Genomic DNA, 7,384 nt, shown 5'->3' with positions numbered 1-7,384 from the left:
TTGACAGGAATTAAAGATGTTAACACAATATTGCCCTACTTGTCATAACTGTCTTAATTTCTTCCCAAAATCGGATGTAATAGAATGACCTATGCTGGGTTCCAGTGTATGGAACAGGCTCAGGAGCTGACTCTGCACCATAGAGAGCCACCATCTGCCTATAACAGCAGCGAACAGAGCTTGGTGCTATTTAACCAGTTAGAGGAAGTCTTTCATTCCCAAAACACAAATTAAATTACTTATACAGTTATATGCTGTGTGCTGTGGATTGAATTTAGGTCAAGAGTGCACCAAAGTTTTTTCAACCACTTAAACACTGAAATTGATACTGTAGTTATGATTTTTATAGTGTTCTATTTATAACTGTATAAGTATCAGGGGCAGACATACTGCATGTGCAGCCGCACCAGGGCCCAGAGGTGCAGGTGGGCCCATGCAGGGCAGCTAACACTGAAGGCAATCTGGCCTGTTTCTCTGGTCCCGAGGTTCCAGGAGGGACCCTGGACAGATTGCCCACATGTGCGGAGGGTAGGGTGCGATTCCTCCAGCTCTGCTGCCTACAGCAGAAAATTGCAGCGAAGAGAAGCTGCAGGGATCTGTCCTCAGCTAACTGCCCAGTGCTTCCTGTCTGACACAGCCACGTGGCAGGATGAAGTCAGCATTTAGCGGGTGCCTGTGTCAGATAGAAATCTGCCAGCGACAATGATGCTGTGGCTGCTGGGAACGTGCGGACAGCTGAGTGGTAAGCGGTGGTGTGTGTGTTTGTATATATAATATGTGGAGAGGTCAGTGGTGGTGTGTGTATGTGTGTAGGCAATGTTTGAAGTGGTGATGGATGTGGGGGAGAAGGCAGTGATGGAGGTGGTGGAGAATTCAATGATGGAGGTGGTGGAGAAGACAATGATGGAGGTGGGGAAGAAGGCAATGATGGAGGTAGTGCCAGAGAAAAAATGATTGTAGAGGGTAATAATAGAGGTGGGGTGAGGACAATGATAGGGGTGGTAGGGGACTCCAATGATTGGAGTAGTAGAGAAAAGAATGATTGTGGAGAGGGCAATGATGGAAGTGACAGGGGAGGGCAATTATTGGGGTGGTGAAGAGGGCAATGATTGGGGTGGTGGAGAGGGCAATAATGGAGGTGGTGAAGAGGGCAATGATGGAGATGAGGGAGAAGGCAATGATGGAGGTGGTGGAGAGGGCAATAATGGATGTAATGGGGAGGGCAATGATGGAGGTGATGGGGAGGGCAATGATGGAGGTGGTAGATGGCGCAATGATGGGATGGTGGAGAGGGCAATTATGAGGGTGGTGGAGAGGGCAATGATGGGGGTGGTGTAGAAGGCAATAATGCTGGTGGTAGAGAGGGCAGTGATGGAGGTGGGGGAGAGGACAATGATGGAATGCAGGGAGAGGAAGATAATGAGGGATGTGGGGGATTGCAATGGGATGAAGAGGTACTTTTAATAGACTTACGAACAGGGGAGGAGGATGTTTGATATGGATGTAATATTAATTGGGTGTTGGAGGAGGGTGCAAAGCCCCTGATAGTGTCCTCTTTCATCTCACAATTTATTGTGATGCTATTGGGGACTTAAAATTTATTGGAGAGAGGAAGAGGAGGCGATAAGGAGCATAGGACCCTTTATAATGAATTTAAAGGTGGGAGAAGACGCTGTCAGGGACTTGTAATGAATTGGGAGGTGGTGGAGGATGCTCAGTACCTGATAGCGTCTTCTCCCACTTCCAAATTCATTATGATGGAGGGGGGGCACATGACAGGGCCTAAGACTATGTGCACATGTTCAGGATTTACAGGAAAAAATTCTGCTGCATATCCTAAAGTGTTGGCAGGAAGAAAGTTGCGTAAGTTACATTTTTTTTCCATACTTTTTCCATGCTTTACATATTTTCCCCCATTAGTATGGGTGAAGTACGCTGCAAGAATTGACATTATGCAGATTTTAATCTGCTGCAAATCTGTAAGAAAAAATTAAGCAATGTGTGCATGAGACTTCAGGGATCTTATGCACTTCGCTTGTACTGTAAAACTTTGCACATTTTCCGTGTGCACATAGCCTTACAGGTAATTGGGGAGTCACAGAATGAATAATCTATATTATTGGGAGTCAAAGATTATAGTTAATGAGGCACACAGTGCTGCTTATCATTTTATATTTTTAATAGTGTGTGGCTAATAGTATTAATGCTGTGGTACTTATCTGTATTGAGGGTGGAGACACAAGAATGCATACAATATACAGCTGCTTATCCCCAAATTAGAATATCATCAAAAAGTATTTTTTTTTCAGTCCTTCAATACGGAAACTCATATATTATATGGAGTCATTACAAGCAGAGTGATCAATTTCAAGGGTTTATTTCTGGTAATGTTGATGATTATGGCTTACATCAAATGAAAACCCAAAAGTCATTATCTCAATAAATTAGAATAATTAACAAAAAGCACCTGCAAAGGCTTCCTAAGCATTTAAAAAAGGTCCCTTACTCTGTTTCAGTAGGCTCCACAATCATGGGAAATACTGCTGACTTGACAGATATCAATAAGACAGTCAGTCATACACTCCACAAGGAGGGTAAGCCACAAGAGGTCATTGCTAAAGAAGCTGGCTGTTCACAGAGTGCTGTATCCAAGCATATTAATGGAAAGTTGAGTAGCAGGAAAGTGTGTGCTGCACATATATTCACCACCATGGGTCTGTTCCAGACGTAGTCGGCTCCATCAATTTCAAAGTACTAATTTCTAAGTACTTTGAATTAGACTTGAATTCTAGAATGCATTTGGCCACTCATGTCTCCTACTGTATTGTCATCATCATCACCATCTGACTGAGATGTTCTTCTGTTCCCACAGGTATGCATTGCTGAATTTCCACCACTTTCTCATGCTCCTGAATGCCCTATGTGAACTGCATTGTATTTTATATGGTATGCATTGCTCATTTTCTACCACTTTCTCATGCTCCTGAATGCCCTATGTGAACTGCATTGTATTTTATATGGTATGCATTGCTGAATTTCCACCACTTTCTCATGCTCCTGAATGTCCTATGTGAACTGCATTGTATTTTATATGGTATGCATAGCTTACCCACCTTCTTGTATCCATAATTGTACTCCATCTTGTTATCTTGGCCACACATCTAAGTGGTCTGTATAACCCCTTCCCCCTTTTATGACCTCTGCTTAACTGTGTGCATTTGACCTGGGAAGTCACACCCCACTTTCACTCACACCTGATTGTCTTTAGCTGCACATATATTCACCACCATGGGTCTGCTCCAGACGTAGTCGTCTCCATCAATTTCAAAGTACTAATTTCTAAGTACTCTGAATTAGACTTGAATTGGACTAGAATTGACTGAAAGGTAACAGACTATAACACCACAGCAATGTTTCGCCTTCTTTTTACTATCACCCCCATACTACTCTATTTCTCCCTAACTCCTGCAATCCCTCCAGGAACTTGTCATTTCCCCCTCCATCCTTCCCAGCCATCTCACCTCTTCGTCACAACTGTTCCTCCACATACAATCCTTTTTCTCCAGACCCACACGGCCACATCATGTCCTATCCTGCTCCCACCTTCTAATGCTCTGTCTACTACTCCTTATTGCTGGCGACGTATCCCCAAATCCTGGCCCTCCTCAACACCTCCCTACACTCACTTCTACCACCCTGCCACGATCCTGTACACATCTTCGCAACCATGATAACATCATACCCATTCATCCAGCCCCCTCTGCCTCAACCCCCTTACCTGAAGCCCTATGGAATGCATGCTTTGTCTGCAACAAGCTATCATTTATCCATGACCTCTTAATAACCAACAAACTCTCCTTCCTCACCATCACTGAAACCTGGCTCACTCTGTTATGATTGAGTCACCGTAGGAGGCAAAAACAGAAATGCTAGCTAAGTCCTGAAAACCAGAGAAGTTGGCAACTATCAGATTGCAGACCCCTGAACCTATCAACACAACTAGCAGTAGCCGTGGGGGGTTCCTACGATGACCTAGACCCCTCGATCACAGCCGGAGAGATACATAGACCTAAAGAAGGAAAGGGGAAATCTAACTGCCCCAGAGCAGACCCCAAAGCAATAGGCAGCCCCCCACATATAATGACGGTGAAGCAAGATGAAAACACTTACACAGACAGAAAGACAGGCTGAGCAAAGACGGGGCCCAAAAACTACCTAGATAGGAACGGATAGGAAGGCTGCTGTCTGCAATCTGCCAAAACCCTATCAGAGACAAAAGCCAACAAGCTGATATAAAAATGGCCCTGAAGCAACTAAGCTTCAAAAACTAAATCAGCACTCAGGTACTTTCAGAAAACAGAGCTCAAGGAACACTGCACACTCCAGCAGGGAGTGGCAGAATCCAAAAAGCAAGAAAAACAAAAACAAATCTTAGATGCAAAAAGGCAAAACAGCAAACTTAGCTTTAGGAGAGCAGGAATCAGACTGGTGTCCAAGAGTCCACAGAGAAATCACCCGCAGGGCAGAAAGGGCGTAGGCTGCCTTAAATCCAGTCAGTGACTCCACTCAGCCAATCGTCTTCATTAGTCCCAGGTGGCTGATAATCAGGCTCACTACCTTCCTTCACTAGAATAGGGAGTTCACCAGGCCTCAGTGACGGAGGGGAAAATGAACTCACAACATCACTCCCTCTGACACAGCCTCTCCAGCTGCGCTTTCCTATGGCGGAATCCATCTCTCTCACACCTCTCGCCCCAGCAACAAACATGGTGGAGGAGTTGGCTTGCTCCTGTCTGCTACCTGCTCCTTTACCCCAATTCCTTTGCCACCCTCTGCTACTCTTCTCTCATTCGAGGTGCACTCCGTCCGCATCTATTCCCCCTCCAACCTCCAACTTGCTGTCATCTACCGTCCCCCAGAACTAGCCATCTCCACCTTTCTCGACCACTTCACCACCTGACTACTCCATTTCCTTTCTGCGGAAATCCCCACCATCATCATGGGCGACTTCAACATCCCCATTGACACTTCCACCCCGGCTGCCTCTAAACTTCTATCACTCACGGCTTCCCTCGGCCTCACTCAATGGTCCTCTGCGGCCACTCACAAAGATGGTAACACGCTGGACCTTATCTTCACCCGACTCTGTTTCCTCATTAATCTCAATAACTCATCCCTCCCCCTGTCTGACCACAACCTACTGACATTCTCCTCCCTCTCCTCTCCTACTGCGCAACCCCCTCTCCATAAACTCGCTCACCCTCGCAGGAATCTCAAACACCTCAATTTACAATCACTCTCTGAATCCCTTCTCCTTCTTACAGACATAGCTTCCCTTCATGACACAGATGCTGCTGCCACCTTTTATAACACCACAATATCAGCAACGCTTGATTCGGCTGCCCCCTCACGCAGAGCAAAACTCGAACAATCAACAGACAGCCCTGGCTCACCAGCCTGACCAAAGAACTGAGACGGGTATCCAGGGCCGCTGAGCGGAGATGGAAGAGAACCCATTCTACTGAGCACTTCAACGCATACAAGCAGTCCCTTGCCAGCTTTAAGTCCACGCTATCTGCCGCAAAACAAACTTGCTTTGCATCTCTCATATCCTCCCTGTCTCAAAACCCTAAACAGCTCTTCAACACTTTCAATTCTCTATTCCGTCCCACAGCACCTCCTCCCCCTCCTCTCATTTCTGCCGAAGACTTTGCCTCCTTCTTTAAGCAGAAGATCGACACGATCAGACAAAACTTTGGTCCGCAGCCCTCAATGCCCCTCTTAGCCGCTCAGCCCTGTTCAGCAAAAGCCAGCTTCTCCACCATGACAGAAGATCAGCTCTCCACCCTTCTGTCAAGATCACACCTCATCACGTGTGCCCTCGACCCACTCCCGTCTCACCTCATCCCTAACTTGGCCACAGTCCTCATCCCATCTCTAACACACCTTTTCAACCTTTCACTTACAAATGGTGTCTTTCCCTCCTCCTTCAAACATGCCTCAATCACACCCATCCTCAAAAAGCCCTCCCTTGACCAATCCTCTGTGTCTAACTATCGCCCAATATCTCTTCTCCCTTACGCCTCAAAACTACTGGAACAGCATGTATATCTTGAACTGTCCTCCCACCTCTCCTCCTGTTCCCTCTTTGACCGGTTACAATCTGTCTTCCGACCGCATCACTCAACTGAAACTGCCCTAACTAAAGTCACTAATGACTTACTAATTGCCAAGAGCAAAAGAGACTACTCTGTCCTCCTTCTCCTGGACCTGTCCTCTGCCTTTGACACCGTAGACCATTCCCTCCTGCTACAGACTCTCTCATCTCTTGGCATCACAGACCTGGCCCTATCCTGGATGTCATCATACCTAACAGACCGAACATTTAGTGTCTCCCTCTCACACACCACCTCCTCACCTCGCCCCCTGTCTGTTGGTGTTCCCCAAGGCTCTGTCCTAGGACCCCTACTATTCTCCATCTATACCTTCGGCTTGGGACAGCTCATAGAATCCCACGGTTTGCAGTATCACCTCTATGCCGATGACAAGCAGATCTACCTATCTGGACCCGACCTCGCCTCCTTACTGACTGAAATCTCACAATGTCTGTCTCCTATCTCAGCCTTCTTCTCTGCTCGCTTTCTCAAACTGAACATGGACAAAACAGAATTCATCATCTTTCCCCCATCTCACTCTACCCCTCCACCAGACCTATCCATCAATGTCAATGGCTGCTCTCTTTCTCCAGTCCCGTACGCTCGGTGACTTGGGGTGATCCTCGACTCTGCGCTCTCTTTCAAACCACATATCCAAGCCCTCGCCTCAAACTCAAAAATATTTCCCGGATCCGCTCATTCCTCAACCATGAAACCACAAAAACACTAGTGCATGCTCCTACATCTCCCGCCTCGACTACTGCAACCTCCTACTCTCTGGCCTCCACTCTAGCACTCTGGCTCCGCTCCAGTCCATCCTACACTCTGCTGCCCGACTAATCCACCTGTCTCCCCGCTATTCCCCAGCCTCCCCCCTATGCCAGGCCCTTCACTGGCTTCCTATCGCCCAGAGGCTCCAATTCAAAATCCTAAACATGACATGCAAAGCCATCCACAACCTGTCTCCTCCATACATCTGTGACATGGTCTCTAGATACCTACCCGCATGCAACCTTCGATCATCTCAAGATCTCCTTCTCTACTCCCCCTTATCTCTTCTTCCCACAACTGCATACAAGACTTCTCCTGTGCTTCCCCCATACTCTGGAACTCCCTGCCGCAACACATCAGACTCTCACCATCAACGGAAACCTTCAAGAAGAACATGAAGACCCACCTGTTCTGACAAGCCTACATCCTGCAATGATCCTCGGTCTACTGAACCACAG

This window comes from Dendrobates tinctorius, unplaced genomic scaffold (assembly GCF_039654945.1).
Source record: "Dendrobates tinctorius isolate UK_male_01 unplaced genomic scaffold, ASM3965494v1 ptg000040l, whole genome shotgun sequence".
NCBI classification, from domain to species: Eukaryota; Metazoa; Chordata; class Amphibia; order Anura; family Dendrobatidae; genus Dendrobates; species Dendrobates tinctorius.
This window is presented reverse-complemented; position numbering follows the sequence as displayed.